The 15,704-nt window shown below is 42.4% G+C and overlaps 1 long non-coding RNA gene across 1 annotated transcript in view; it reads left to right on the top strand.

The window, feature by feature from the left end:
- Nucleotides 1-2,671, top strand: part of LOC106725071 — a 24,237-nt gene extending 21,566 nt beyond the window's left edge. Inside the window, exon 4 of the long non-coding RNA XR_001360940.1 lies at nt 2,610-2,671. This is a non-coding gene — a long non-coding RNA (uncharacterized LOC106725071). The remainder of the gene's footprint in view (nt 1-2,609) is intronic.
- The last annotated feature ends 13,033 nt before the right edge of the window (nt 2,672-15,704 follow it).

Here is a 15,704-nt window from a genome sequence, read left to right as displayed (position 1 = left end):
CCACGGGCCCTGCTCTGTGCCTGATAGGGGGGAGCTCCCCAATCCCCTGATCGCCCTGCGGCTCTGTGTGTGACAGGGGGCAGCGCCCAAACCCCCTGATCGCCCTGCGGCTCTGTGTGTGACAGGGTGCAGCGCCCCAACCCCCTGATCTGCCCTGCTCTGTGTGTGACAGGGGGCGGTGCCCCAACCCCCCAATCGGCCCTACCCTGAGCGTGACTGAGGGTGGCATTGCAACCTCCCGATCCGCCCTGCTCTGTGCATGACGGGGCGGCGCCCCAACTCCCCAATCGGCCCTGCTCTGAGCCTGACCAGGGGCTGCACTTAGGGATTGGGCCTGCCCTCTGCCACCCGGGAGCAGGCCTAAGCCAGCAGGTCGTTATCTCCCGAGGGGTCCCAGACTGCGAGAGGGCACAGGCCGGGCTGGGGGACCCCCCTCCCCCTGCCCCCCGAGTGCACAAATTTTTGTGCACCGGGCCTCTAGTATTAATATAATTCTCAAAGACAGCTAGGACTAGAACTGTTGAGTTGAAAGGCATGGTCACAATAAATTTTGATATATACTTCTAAAATGCCCTTTTAAAATGGTGTCCCAATTTATATGTCACACCAAAAGTGTATGAGAATTACTATTTCTTCTCACCTTTTGCCAATGCTGTCTATTATCAGTTTTAAAAATTGTCAACTTGGGAAAATAGTGATACCCCGTGGGTTTTTTTTAAGTTATTAAACATTATGTTTAATCTTTATTTTAAGCCTTTTTGGCTTTGCATCTCCAGTTTGGAAATTTTTATTAAACTTTATTAGAACAGGATGTGAGTTCAGTGAGGTTGCTGAGGAGTTGGGCCATTCTTTATAACAATAGTCTTTAAGGCAGGTCTGATTACTTCACACTCTCTATTACATTGAGTCTCGGAATTTAGAGGGCTGAGCCATCCCAGCCCCCTTCTCTGAGAGGAACCAGACCTGGGCATGAGACAAGAAGATTGAAAAGGCTTTCTAATATTTGAGTTGCTGGAAGAAGCCTTCACACCTGCTTAGCCTGTTCTCCAAATTTCCTGTTGCCTCTATCTCTACCCTGCCAGTTTGAACAGAGGCAGAGCATGCGGAGAACTTTCCCCAAAGACAGACCAACATGCTCTGCCAGGGAGTCTGCGTCCAGAGAAGCTGGGCCAAGATTTTTTGGCAAACAAACTTTAAGCAAGGCTGAAGTTGCCTTGCCAATGTGAAACAGCCCAGCTTCTCAGTATGATTGGAAGATGGTTGTAGTATGGATAGGGAAAGTGTGGTGAAAATGAGGCTATGACCAGATGTGGGCTCTATCCCCCAAGCTAGCCCTGTATCTCCACTCCTTGTGTAGATAGTTAATATTTTTGTACATTACCTTTCCCTTGGAATAAAGAAAAAAAGCAGAGTCATGATCCCTACTGATGGGATGTTCCTAATCTGATAAAGAGACATGGTCCTCACTCTTAAAGTTACCCAAAACTACTAAGAAAATGGGTTTTGTTATGTCTAGTTGGAGTTTATAATATTATTGATGAGATGAAATATCTCCACATGACTCAAGAACATTTCAAAAAGCAATGCATTATAAATTTGATGTAAGCACATCAGCACAGAAGGGAACAATAGGAGTGGTTAATTTGGATACAGTTCTAAGAGGCAAGGTTTAACATTTAGGAGCTCAGAAATTTGGCTCCCTTCCATTCTTTCCACTTAATTTTTCCATCCTTGCTTATCCCCAGGTATCTCTTTCAAATTGGCCAAAGATGGAAAATCAGTCAGTGCCCCAGACTGGCTCTGCTTCCCAATCCATCCTTTCAGAGAGAAGGACCAGATCCTGTTCATTGTGATAGCTTTTAGTTTCGATTCTATATCTCTCCCACCTCTGACAGGTCCTTTTATATGTGGGATTCAATTTAACTCAACATATGTATGGAGAAGCTCTTTAGTGTCATGAGTTATGCTGGTTGTTAGAAAAACAGCAATGACAAAGACATAATCTCTGCTAACAATTTAAGGAGACAGGAACATAAACAACTTGCTATAAATAGTGTGATGAATGCTACAGGGAAATTTAAATGAGTCTTGTACCCCTGAAACATGTAATTTTATTAATCAATGCCACCCCAATAAATTCTATGAAAATAAATGAAGAAATAAATAAAGAAAAGTATATGATTTTCTAATCACTATGCTATACTGAATCACTGAAACAATACAAAATAATATTGAATGTAAACTGTAATTGAAAAATAAAATTAAAAAGAAAAATATGAAGTTTTAAAGAGTGAACAGAAGTAAAGCTTCTGTAAAAAACTGAGGAAGCAAAGCCTTGTCAAAATATAATGGGGGCCCTAACCGGTTTGGCTCAGTGGATAGAGCTTCAGCCTGCGGACTCAAGGTTCCCAGGTTTGATTCCGGTCAAGGGCATGTGCCTTGGTTGCAGGCACATCCCCAGTGGGGGATGCGCAAGAGGCGGCTGATCGATGTTTCTCTCTCATTGATGTTTCTGACTCTCTGTCCTTTTCCCTTCCTCTCTGTTAAAAATCAATAAAATATATATAAAATAATATATAATGGGGGACTTCCTTGTTCCCTTAATGCAGAGTAAAAGTGACTGGAATTAGCCTCCCACCTGAAAAAAAGAAAACCAGCAACGAAACAGAACATTATAAAACAACAGTTTTCAAAATGCTTGACATCAGGCTAACAAAGGACAGTGATCCATGTGAGATATGAAAACATGAGGTAAGCCCTAAAATTCCCCCAGCTTTCTGTCTTGAGAGAGTTTCTAGGCTGCAGCACAGAGGAAACCCTAGCAGTGCCTGGTGATTTCTGGAACTTGAAGAGATGGAGTAGAGAATCTGGGGAGATCAAGGCAGCTAAGGTTCACAGGACAGAATACTGGAGGGAGAGAACTTCACAGAAAGAGAACTTCAGAGATCTGAAGATAGTGTCTCTCAAATATTCAGATCAGTACTGATTAGTGCATACATGTGAGGAAACTACCCAAAACGTAGGTAAGACTCATCTGAAATACAGTAAGTCCTCACTTTATGTTGCTGATAGATTCTGCAGCCTTGAATGAAATGAAGTATGACAAAACCAGTTTTACTATAGGATAATTTATATAAACAAGATTTAAGTTCCTAGTCATCTCATCAACATAATGAAATGACATTAAACAAAATGACTTTACTCAAGGGCCTGCTGTAATAAAGAAAAACTCCCTAGGACTCATATAGAGAGGTCCAGGATTAATGCTTGTTTTTACCAGCTAGACTGGGAAAATCTCAATATCTTAATTGGATATCAGGGTTTATCAGTACTCAAAAGGGTTTTACTTTAGTAGCATGGTACAGCTAGTCCTAGAATAAATTCACCTAACAAAACCAAGACCAGAAAGATCAATCTCTCTTCAAGTAATTTAACAGTGTCATGGAACAAAGCTCAAGAATAGTTATAGGAATATCAAAATATCCAACAACGTAAAATTAACAATTCAACTAAAAATCCAGATAATCAATTCAAACTGCTTCTGAAGTAAAACAGATGATAACAATAGTAGACCAAGATATGAAATCATTGTTATAACTGTATCCCATGTATTTATAAATCTAGAGGGAAAATTGACCATATTAATTAGTCACCACAGATATAAAAAGAACTGACTCAAACTTTTTGAGATGAAAACTGCTGTTTCTGCAATGAAAACACACTGGATGAGATTAATATAGAGATTGCAGAAGAAAATACTGGTGAACTTGAATATATAGTAATAGAAATGATCCAAAATGAAACACACCAAATAAGAATTTTTAAAAAATCAGTGAGCTTTAGGAAAAATATAAGCAGCCTAATAGACATGTACTTTAAGTCCTTAAAGGAGGAGGGGGGTACATTTTCAAAAGGAATAAAAACACAGCATATCAGCATTTGTGGGATGCTACTAAACGAGTATTTAGGAGAAAAATTATAGCAAAAATGACTATTAAAAAATAAAAAAGGTCTCAATCAATACATTTAGCTTTTTTTCCATAAGAAACTTGAAAAAGAATGATTAAAACCAAACTAAGCATAGAGAGGAAATAATAATGATTAAATCAGAAATCAATGAATTATAAAACAAAAATCAATAGAGAAAAATAAATGAAATAAAAGCTGGTTCTTTGAGATCATTAAAATTGATTAAGTGTACCCAAAACTGTTGAGGAAAAAGAGAGAAAACACTTATTATCAATATCAGTAACATCACTACAGATGCTATAGTAATTAAAATAACTAGAGGCCTGGTGCATGGATTCGTGCACCGGTGGGGTCCTCAGCCTGGCCTGCACCCTTTTGCAATCCAGGACCCCTTGGGGGATGTCAGAATGCCGGTTTCAACCCAGTCTCCACAGGCCTAGGCCGAGGGACCCCACCGTGCATGCCTCTAGTATGCATGTAAGATCTTAGGTTAATCTCTTCCCGCCCACCACCCTCCCTGCTTCCCTCTGAGATTCATTAGTCTGTTCCATGTTTCCATGCCTGTGCATTGAGCATCTGCCCTCTGGTGGTCAGTGTTCATTATAGCTACTGGTTGAATGGTTGAACGGTTGCTTAGGCTTTTATATGTATAGACTAGTGGCTCAGTGCATGAAATTTGTGCACGGGGGGAGGGGGGTTCCCTCAGCCCAGCCTGCACCCTCTCCAATCAGGCATCCCTCTTGCAATCTGGGACTGCTGGCTCCTAACCACTCACCTGCCTGCCTGCCTGCCTGATCGCCCCTAACTGCCTCTGCCTGCCTGCCTTATCATCCCTAACTGCCTCTGCCTGCCTGCCTGATCACACCTAACTGCCTCTGCCTGCCTTCCTGATTGCCCCTAACTACCCTCTCCTGCCGGCTTGATTGCCCCTAACTGCCTCTGCCTCGGCCCCCACCATCATGGCTTTGTCTGGAAGGAAGTCGGACATCTGAAAGATGGCTGGTCGACCTGGCCTAATTAGAATATTACCCTTTTATTAGTATAGATAGATTATATAGGATAGGATTGCTTAAATGGGGAGGGGGAAAAGTCTTTTTCAGCAGGAGGAGATGCTCTTGGCAGACAAAAATTCATAATCCCTATATCTGGACTGATAGCCAGCCATATGCACTATACTGCCAAACCAGTCATTAAAAAATTGAACTGCTTTCTTACACCTTACACCAAATAGCTGTTGCCCTTAAAACCCCTCCTCAGCCTCCACCTTAGGTTCTGCCTTCGCAGTTCACCCAGATTAGGTTCTGATTGGTCGGTTTCTATGCCAGTCAGCATCAAAAGCTCTGCCTCCTAGGCAGCCATTGGCTCCTTGCAGTTCACTCAGATTTGGTTCTGATTGGTCGGTTTCTATGCCAGTCAGCATCAAAAGCTCTGCCTCCTAGGCAGCCATTGGCTCCTTGCAGTTCACTCAGATTTGGTTCTGATTGGTCGGTTTCTATGCCAGTCAGCATCAAAAGCTCTGCCTCCTAGGCAGCCATTGGCTCCTTGCAGTTCACTCAGATTTGGTTCTGATTGGTCGGTTTCTATGCCAGTCAGCATCAAAAGCTCTGCCTCCTAGGCAGCCATTGGCTCCTTGCAGTTCACTCAGATTTGGTTCTGATTGGTCGGTTTCTATGCCAGTCAGCATCAAAAGCTCTGCCTCCTAGGCAGCCATTGGCTCCTTGCAGTTCACTCAGATTTGGTTCTGATTGGTCGGTTTCTATGCCAGTCAGCATCAAAAGCTCTGCCTCCTAGGCAGCCATTGGCTCCTTGCAGTTCACTCAGATTTGGTTCTGATTGGTCGGTTTCTATGCCAGTCAGCATCAAAAGCTCTGCCTCCTAGGCAGCCATTGGCTCCTTGCAGTTCACTCAGATTTGGTTCTGATTGGTCGGTTTCTATGCCAGTCAGTGTCAAAAGCTCTGCCTCCTAGGGAGCCATTGGCTCCTCGCAGTTCACCCAGATTTGGTTCTAATTGGTCAGTTTCTATGCCAGTCAGCGTCAAAAGCTCTCTCTGCCTCCTAGGCAGCCATCTTGTGAGAGCATGAGGGTTAATTTGCATATTACCTCTTTATTATATAGGATAATAAGGGGGATATTATAAACAATGTTATGCCTATAAAGTGAACAACTTAGAGAAATCGGACAAATTTTTGAAAGATATAATCTAATAAAGCTCATTAAAAAATAGATAGATTTCAGAATACTTATGCTAAAAGAACCCAAAACAGAAACAATGTAGCTTGTAAGTTTCCATTTATATAAAACTCCTGAAAATGCAGCTAATCTATAGTGATAGAAAACAGATCAGTGGTTGTTGGGGGTGGGGGTTTCAGGAGGGTGGACTAGCAGGATTGCAGTGAGGCATGTAGAAATATTTGGGAGGATAGATGTACTTACTCTTTGATTGTGGTGACAGTTTCATCAGTGAAACTCTTAAATCAAAACTTATCAAATTATAAATGTATAGTTTCTTAATTATGTGTAGTTTCAGATACACCAATTACAGGAGTTTTTAAGAATTCTATAATCATTTTTCTGTATTGCCATAATGACATTTATGTTCAAGATGGGATGTTGAATGAAGAAACCTTTAAGCAGAATTACAATTGTACATGCCCCACTGTCTCACTTCCATGACAAACCCAAAAACAAAACGCAAACAACCAAAAACAAGTCATTTTTACCATGATGTCTGAAATACCTTCAAGAGGTAACAACATTTAAGTAAGGCTTAAAATGTCCCAGGATAATTGGTGATCTCCCACAGATCTGTCATATGGGCTGCACCCCCTTTCTGTGTGTGGTAGAGTTTACAGGTAGGTATAAAATACTGAGCAAGCAGGGAGGTTGCCCAAAAGAGATTCTCATCTTTGCCATTAACTAGCTGTGTGACTCCAGGCAAGTCATTTGCTTTCTCTGTTCCTTTATCCAGCTTTAAAATAAAGTTGCACGAGATGGTCTCTAAGGCTCTTTTAAGCTCCAAGATTAGGTTTTTAACATGCCCTACTATCATACAGAGGTTTTTATCACAGATTCCAACATGTAGAGGACTAATTTCAGTAGTTATCCTTTAATAATATGATTCCACATGTAGGCAGATTTACTGCTTATTATAGCTACCTTTTATCTGGAGTATTGCAGTGCCTTGCAGTGCACATTAGCATGTTTAGAGCTCTAGGGTATTCTACCGAGAAAAACATGAATTTAATTTTGTTTTTGCTTTGTTTTCCCAAGTTTTGACCACAGAATCATATATTTCACTGAACACCTAATAAATATCTGATGATTCAAGTAATTCTGTCATAGATTGTCTTCCACAGAGCAAGAATCAGTTGGGATAGCATGCTCTTGGAGGGACCAGGAAATGGAGAAGTTAAAATGGATGTGTCTGAGAGTGACCAAGAATATGAAAAGGGACAGATGGGTGGTGATGAAGATTAGTAGACATTCTGGACTGGACTGTGGGGAAAGGAGGGGCAAGTGTCTTTCTTTGGAATGTATATTCTAAGACCTTCAGAGTTGCTCTCATCCCCTTCCTGCCCTCTCTACCTCTATGCAAGCCATTGCAAAGTAGGTTTCTGCACATCCATCAGCCCGTATATTCTACTTGGCTTTGAATCTCTCTAATTGCCTTATGAGCAGATGGGAGTCTTTCTATTGCCTTGGCTCAGTGTCTCACATTGTGTGCAGAAGAAGATTTGGTAGGGATTGGGGTTCAGTAGGTACTAAGTTCCTTGGAGACCAACCTACCTGTCCAAGGCCCAGAACTTCTGATATTCTAGGGAGTTCAGGTCACACATCCTACTAAAATTGATCATTTTTACCAACAAAAGTAGCTTTGTTGTTTTTTTTCTGCACATAGATTTGCAAATACTCAAAAATATAAGACACTATATAAAAATTTGAGGAAAAAAGAGAATTGAATTTTACTGTCTGTGATAATGACTATCATTTTGATGACTCTCTTTTATTTGTCATTTTATGTATATCCTAGAGGCCCAGTGCACAAAATTCATGCACTCGGGGGGCCGGAGTTTCCTCTCGCAGTCCGGGAGCCCTCCGTGAGCCCAACTTCTGGCTGAGCGGCTCTCCCCCTGTGGGAGTGCACTGACCACCAGGGGGCAGCTCCTGAATTGAGCATCTGCCCCCTGGTGGTCAGTACGCATCATAGCGACTGGTCGTTCTGCCATTCAGTCAATTTGCATATTAGCCTTTTATTATATAGGATGCATCACATTTTTATAAATGGGATTATAATTTGTGGTAGTCAGAGTCCTCAAGAATATCCATGTCCTAATCACCAGAACCTGTGAATATGTTACATTACATGGCAAAGAGAAATTAAGGTAGCAGATGGAATTAAGGTTGCTAATCAGCTGACTTGAAAATAGGGAGATTATCATGGATTATTTAGGTGAGTCCAATGTAGTCATGGGGATTCCTCAATGTGGAAGTTGGGGGCAGAAGAATCAGTATCAAAGTGATGTGAGGTGAGAAAGACTCAAGTGGTCATTGCTGGCTTTGAAGATAGAGAAAGACGTTACCAACTAAGGATGGCCTTTAGAAGTGGGAAAAGCATATGCAACTAATACATGCTGTAATATTGTTATTATGAAGAACACTTTCCCCTCTAAGTCTTTTACCATCCTTTCCTTATCTCTAATTATTGCCCCACATAAATAGTTTTCATGCTTATACAATCATATACACACATGCAAACACACCCGCACGTAGATGATTTTGACATCTATATATATAAAAGGCTAAGCAACGCCCGACTGGCCGACTGGCCAGGAGGTATGACATGCACTGACCACCAGGGGGCAGATGCTCAATGCAGGAGCTGCCGAGCTGCGGTGACTTGGCAGTGGAGGTTCTCGGGTGATGCTCCCCAGAACCGGAGAGGAGGGAGCCCGATTCCAGGGAGCGTCACCCAAGAATCACCCTCTCGCAATCCAGGACCCCTTGGGGGATGTCAGAGAGCCAGTTTCAGCCAGATCCCTGCAGGCCAGGCCCAGGGACCCCACATGCCAGAGAGACCCCACTTACTCTGCAGATGCCCTTCGAGCCACAGTGCCACCCCAGGTGCGGCCGACCAGGGAGGGACTATGGGAGGTTGGCTCCAGGGCATGTCTGGCCTATCTCGCCCACTCCAGCCCTGTCAGCCACCTTCTAATTACTTTCCTTTCAATGTTCATGAATCCGTGCACCAGAGCACTAGTTATTTTATAAAAATGAAAGCACAACCCAGCCAGTATTGTTCAGCGGGTTGAATGGCGTCTATACACCAAAAGGCCCCCGGTTCTATTCCTGATTAGGGCACATGCCTGGGTTGTCGGCTTGATAACCAGTAAGTGGTGTGCAGGAGGCAGCTGATTGATGCTTCTCAACTATGTTTCTATCTCTCTCTCTCCTTCTCCCTTCCTCTCTTTCTAAAAAGGTCAATAAAAACATTTTTTAAAAAATGAAAGCACAATTCCATTTGCATCATATTTGAACTTTTTAGATTGTTTTTAAAACTAAATATGGCTGCAGGTTACACAATTGCAGTGGGAGTCAACCTGCTTTACAAGGATTTTCTCTGTTGTCTGAATGGAGCCCAAGGTTGAAGCTGATGCCATAGAAAGGAGAGATGCAGATGGTCTGAGTTGTTTATTGGGGACAGTATTTGAGTTCTTAGATCAAGCTTTGCTGTCTATATGTGAGAGCCACGTCTCAACTTTTTAGCTGCACGGGTCCATAAATTCCCTTTATTTTATTTTTAGCCATTTTGAATTGAATTTTTTTGGGGGTAACTTAGTAACACATTGTTCTAACTGAGATATAAATTCTTAAAGTCTGTTCATCTTTGGCTCCTATATTATTGCAAGATTTGGGAAGCTAGATGATTTGTCAGCTCCTTCCCCCACCACATTTCAAACTCTGACCATTATTTTGGTCAAAAGACTGAAATCAATTAAATGGTGTGGCTTATATGAAATAATAAAAGAATTAGAAGAAGAAAAATAGTATAAAGAAGTAGAAAGCTTTATTAGCTCACAAAGCCAGGAAGTGGAGAACCTGGAAATACCACAGAAGCTGGCCTCTCAGCTTAAATATCTTTCCATTTTCCCTGAGTACCTCTCTTCAGTGGACTGGAACTATGGCTGAGGCAGTGCTCAGCTCATGTCCTCAAACCAAATAAGAAGGAGCACTTCTCAGTCCCAGCTCTGATGTGGAAAACCCAGGGAAAGCGTTCTGATTATTTGGCTTGGGTCATGTTCTCATCCCTTGGACTAGCCTCTGTGCCCAGGTGAGGAGGAGCTATGATTGGCCCAACCTGGACACCCATCCACCTCCATGGCCGTGGTTGGTCCAGACCCGTTCCCAGATGGAGTCACAGCAGAGACATTTCCACAGATAATTAGCATGAGTACATTAAAGGCAAATCTGATAGGCAGCAGGAGCCTGAAAAGAAAAGTCAGCAAACTCTTAGATTTTCAGACTCCATCCCTCTTTGGTCTCTGGTGTTTCTTGCTAAAATATGAGTAGGATTTAGGACAAAATGAGGTACTTATGATGCACCATTTAGTGAGGAAAAACAAGATGCAGACGAGTAACATGAAATGCATGATTTGTCTCATACATTTAACATTTAAGGTAGGTTTTGGCCAGAAGCTAATACTGAGGACCCCCTCTTGCCTCATGACATACTCTCTGACACCCTGGTTATTTTCAGAGGTTGCAGGCCCACCTCTGAAATGCTTTGTGGACATTCATGTTCCTAGAGTTTTTCTGGGATGATGTTTCTGGCTGGCATCTTGTCTGTCCCTCCCTGCTGGATGAGTCCTAGTCCTCCGCTGGCATAAGACTGGATGGCATTTTGAGTCAAGCTGTCTCTTGGAAGCTAAAACCATTATGAGAGGCTGGTTGACACCTGGCATTCAGCTGAGTGGGAGGATGAGGAACAGTGTGCCAGCTGCTGAAAAGAGTGTTTGTAAAGCACATGAAAGAGAGAAGAAAAATTGTGAAAATTGTCTGCGTGCGTGTACGTGTGTGTGTGTGAGAGAGACTGGGTGTGTCCATATAACATTCAATTTATTTATTATAAATACTTTGTTCTTTAATAACAGATGCTTAGTGTTCTGAATCCTTCTAGAATCTGGGCTGTTTTCCTTGAGATCATTTCCCCATCTGAGCCCAGAGAAGACACTAATGGTATGGGAGCCCCAAACTTTCTATAGATGGTGTGAGACCCTGTTGGACTAGGAGATGGAGTGGGTGGCCTCTCCTCTCCTCTCCTCTCTCTCCTCTCCTCTCCTCTCCTCTCCTCTCCTCTCTCCTTTTAATACCTGTTGTTGCTTATATGACCTCTGTGTCCAGGAGCACTCATTGTCTCTCTCTCTCATTTATGTACTTCAGGTGGGCAATTTAAGCTGTTTTGTGGGTTGAGCCCACTGAATTGTCCATCTGAGGTTCACTTTAGCTACCAGCCATAAAAACAGACATTATTTATTGAGCTCCTATTATATGTGTGGTCTAGGGAGTGAGACACCTTAACATTAAATATTGGCCCTTCCAGCTACTAACTTGGATGTGTCTCTTAAATGCTACAGGCTTCAGAGCTCTCACCTGGGGGAATGGGGCTAAAAAGTAGTACCCAGGCCAATAGAGATGTTCGGAGTTATTAGTGAGCTAATAGAAGGAAAGGGCGCAGAACAGCTCCTAGTATGTAGTAAGCACTCAAAATGTTAGCTATTGAGATTAATCCTCATAACCTTCTTGTGAGGGGGTATATTATCTGCATTTTAGAAATGAGGAAACTGAGTGTCAGGAAACAAAATAATAACTGGCTCTGGGTCACAGATTCTGAGGAATGGAGTCAGGATTTGTACTCTTCCCTCCAAATGGCAAAGTTAAAGGGGCACTTCCTTACCAAGTTCATGAGCATTTGAGAGGGCATTTTCTTATCTATAAGATTGAGCAAATTAGATAATGTCTCAGAACCGTTTCCTCATTTATATGAAGTGGATTAATAGTACTCTTACATAATAGTTATTATGATGGTAAAATGAGATAATGTAGTGCAAGTAGTAAATATTCATTTCTTCTCAGCCTCCTCTTTTACTTCTTATTGGATGCAGAACAAAACATTATGGAAGAGGTAGATTTCCTATGTAAGAATATATTCACCAATGATAAATTCATTTTGGCTTATTTCATGCTGTAGATCATCTGCATTTCCATGCTCCTCATGATGATGGTAAATGAGCAGCTGATTATTCATTATCTTTTTATCCAAACTGTCTCTTTCCTTCCTTGGAAGGGCATGAGATGTGTGAGCAGTAGGTGGTACAGGGCAATGACAAGCATTGGGCAGGGATTCAGAACATTGGCACCCCAGACTAGCTCTGCTGTCCTCCAATGTGTGAATGACCTTGTCAATCACTGAATGTCAGTGGGATCTCATTTCCTCATTTTAAAATGCAGGCACTGGTGTGTCCTCTGATGACCTCACAGGAAGAACACAGGAAAGAATGAGGGCAAAAAATAAAATTGAAATGAGTAACATGCTGTAAAAACCCAGAGATTTTGACTGATGTCAGACCCAACTTGATCACTTTCCTAGGGGACTTATGACCATCTCCACATGTTACTAACAAGGCACCATGAGATGGACTTGGCATCTACATGCCAAAGTTCAAACTTTAGTTCGAGGACCTTAGCAAGTCACATCCTTTTCTGAGCTTACATTTCCTTGTATGTGAAATGGGAGTCATCATCCCTGCTCTGCCTACCAAAATATTTGTCATGAGGATCAGGTGAGGTAATGTATGTGAAAGAGTTTTACAAACTGTGTGACATCATGTAAACTGTACAGCACCCCAAACAGGTAGCCATCCTATGAATCTCTGTTATGTGAACAAGAAGGCCTCTGGTTTTTCTTCCCACCCTGAGAACTTTACAGACTCTGTTTGGTTCTCTACTTTCCCAGTCTCTCCATTCCTTCCATTCCAAGCTTAGAGATGACATACAATCCCTCTAGCTTGTTTGTCTGGAGTGGGTGGCCACAGGCAAGTTTACTGGTAACATCCAAACTGATCTGGGGGCTGGTATTCTCAGACGGTGGCTGATCAGCCAGGCATAGTCAGAGGTGGACAAAGCAAGGGAGTCTTGGGATAATGGCAGCCTTATTCCTAGGCGACAGAGTAGGGATTTCTGCCCAGGGGTAATAGTCAATATATTTAAGAACCTGTAGGGCAGGAATATCAGGTAAAATCACCCTGGTGATGGAGCAGTCACTGGAGACCCTTTCAGTATTAGTAGAAACCTCTTTGGTTGCTGGGTGGTGTGGAGGTCTTGGTCATTGGAGGTGGACCAAGCACCTTGTGTGACAGTGGAGCACTTGGGGGGCTGGCAGCAAAGGATATTTACCAACCAATTTGCAAATCTTTCAGTGCTGTCAGTGTATAGCTATTTTAGTACTGCCTTAGCTCAGAACATAAGATGAGTATCAGACTTGCTTCATCCTCAAGCATAACAAAGATGAGTCTTTTGTTTTGTTTTGTTAATTTTCACCCGAGGATACTTTTTCCCATTGATTTTTAGAGAGAATTGAAGGGAAGGGGGAAGGAGGAAAGAGAAACATCGATGTGAGAGAGACCCATCGATTGGTTGCCTCTGCGCATGCCCTGATTGGGGCCAGGATCAAACCTGCAACCCACGTACAGCTCCTTGACTGGGAATCGACTCCATGACCCTCCTGTGCATGGGCCAACGCTGTAACCAGTGAGCTCACCAGCCAGGTCACACACATGAATCTTATCTTTAGTGTCTCTAAGGAGTTGGGCGATGTGCCTGGAGCTGCCTCCTGCTTCTATTCCTCCGCCTTCATTTTACCCACTCTCCCCTCTTTCTTCTCCTCCACCACACTCCCTCCTCTTCCTGTTCCTTGCTACTTTTAACACAGTATGAAAGAAAAACACCAACATGAAAAAAGGATGGATGCATCCCTGCACATTTGGAGCCCTGGTCAGACTTTGGCCTTCTCCCTTCTAAGTCATTATATTGAGTCAATTTAATTCTCTCTTTAGCCTTTAAAAAAACACGCTGTTTATAATTCAGCCATAGGGTTAAGTAAACAGTTGATTCAAACAGGAACAAGACCCCTCCTTTCCCCTGCCCCCCTTTTTTTTTCCCCCCGCCTTCCTCTTAGGGCAAGACTTTAAGGTTTTCTTTCTAGGGAGGAATTTGTAGCTGCCACAAAGAATAATAGGGGATCCAAAGAGATAATTAATTAGGTCTGCTGTCAAGGCCAGGATGCAATAAAGAATGTTCATGGGAAATTTTCAAATACATTTATATGAAAAAAAGTTGAATTTAAAATTGTTTTTGGTAATACAAAGAGTGCTGTTTGTTGTTGGTTCTCCCCACCCACCCCCCACAAGATGAAAGTATCTGAATTGAGATTTAAAAGACCACCTAAGGAAATTCCAGGGAGGGTGGCACCTGACCAATGCGAATCCCTGCTATACCACTGAGAGAGAGAGAGAGAGAGAGAGAGAGAGATTATGAGGAGATTTTGGAGGCTGGGAAGTCACAAGGGCAAGAGAAGACTGATGTCCCAGCTCAAGCAAGCAACCAGGAAGGAAAAGGGGGCAAACCCCTTCTTCTTACACCTTTTATTCCATTCAGGCCCTCAAGGGATTGGGTGATGCCCCCTCACAATGGAGAGGGCAATCTATTTCACTGAGTTCACTAATTTAAATGCTAATCTCATCCAGAAACACTTTCCCAGACACACCCAGAAACAATGTGTTTGGGCACCCCATGGCACAGTCAAGTTGGCATAATCATCACAGTGTTTGTTATATTTTATATTTTTGAATTCTTTACTGTTGCAGAGACAATGCTATGTGTTCATATAAACCATGTTTTGTTTCTCTCTTCGGCACATAGCTAAACTTTAACACCCAATTTTTCTTATAGTTTTGTCATATACAACTAAGTTCTCCCAGTGAAATAAAAGCAGAAGTAATATGACACCTCCTGGCCAAGGTGCTTAAGAGAGGGGTCCATGCCCATCTGATTGCTAGTGAACCTAACACACATGTGGAAGGGGCTGGGCCTCTGAATGACTGCAAGGAGAGCACCTCTCCAACTCCATCCTGTTTTGAACTGTAGCACAAATAAGAAATAAACCATTATTGTGTTTTCCACTGAGATTTGGGGAGGTTAATTGTTATAGCATTTAGTGTACCCTGGCTAATATAAAGTGAGTCACTTTGCTTAAAAGGCATGTATAAAATGATGAAGGCTGTTTTTCCTTCTTGTTTCTTGAGGAATGGGCAGGGGGTTAAGAAAACATCGGGCTCCATCTAATGGGCATTGTGCTTCAGCTCTGCCTCTCCTGAGACAGCATGACACATGGAAAACACAGGGGACTTGGAACCAGTTAATTTGGGTTTGAATCTTGGTTTTCCCACTCTCTGTTTGTGTGACTTTGGACAAATTTTTATAACCTCTCTCAATATGTCTTATTGGCTTAATATTAGGATAATGTAAAATTAAAATTCACATGACCTTGACCCAGAAATCATATTTTTAGGAATCAATACCACAGAAGTATTCCCACATATATCCAGTGATAAAGTATAAAGATACCTGTGGCACTATTGTGTGTAATAGTCTAAAGTTAGGTCCATTAGGGAGGGAAAGC

The sequence above is a fragment of the Myotis brandtii genome, unplaced genomic scaffold (assembly GCF_000412655.1).
Source record: "Myotis brandtii unplaced genomic scaffold, ASM41265v1 scaffold1338, whole genome shotgun sequence".
Lineage (NCBI taxonomy): Eukaryota > Metazoa > Chordata > Mammalia > Chiroptera > Vespertilionidae > Myotis > Myotis brandtii.
Note: the sequence above shows the minus strand (reverse complement) of the source record. Positions and strands in the feature narration are given on the sequence as shown.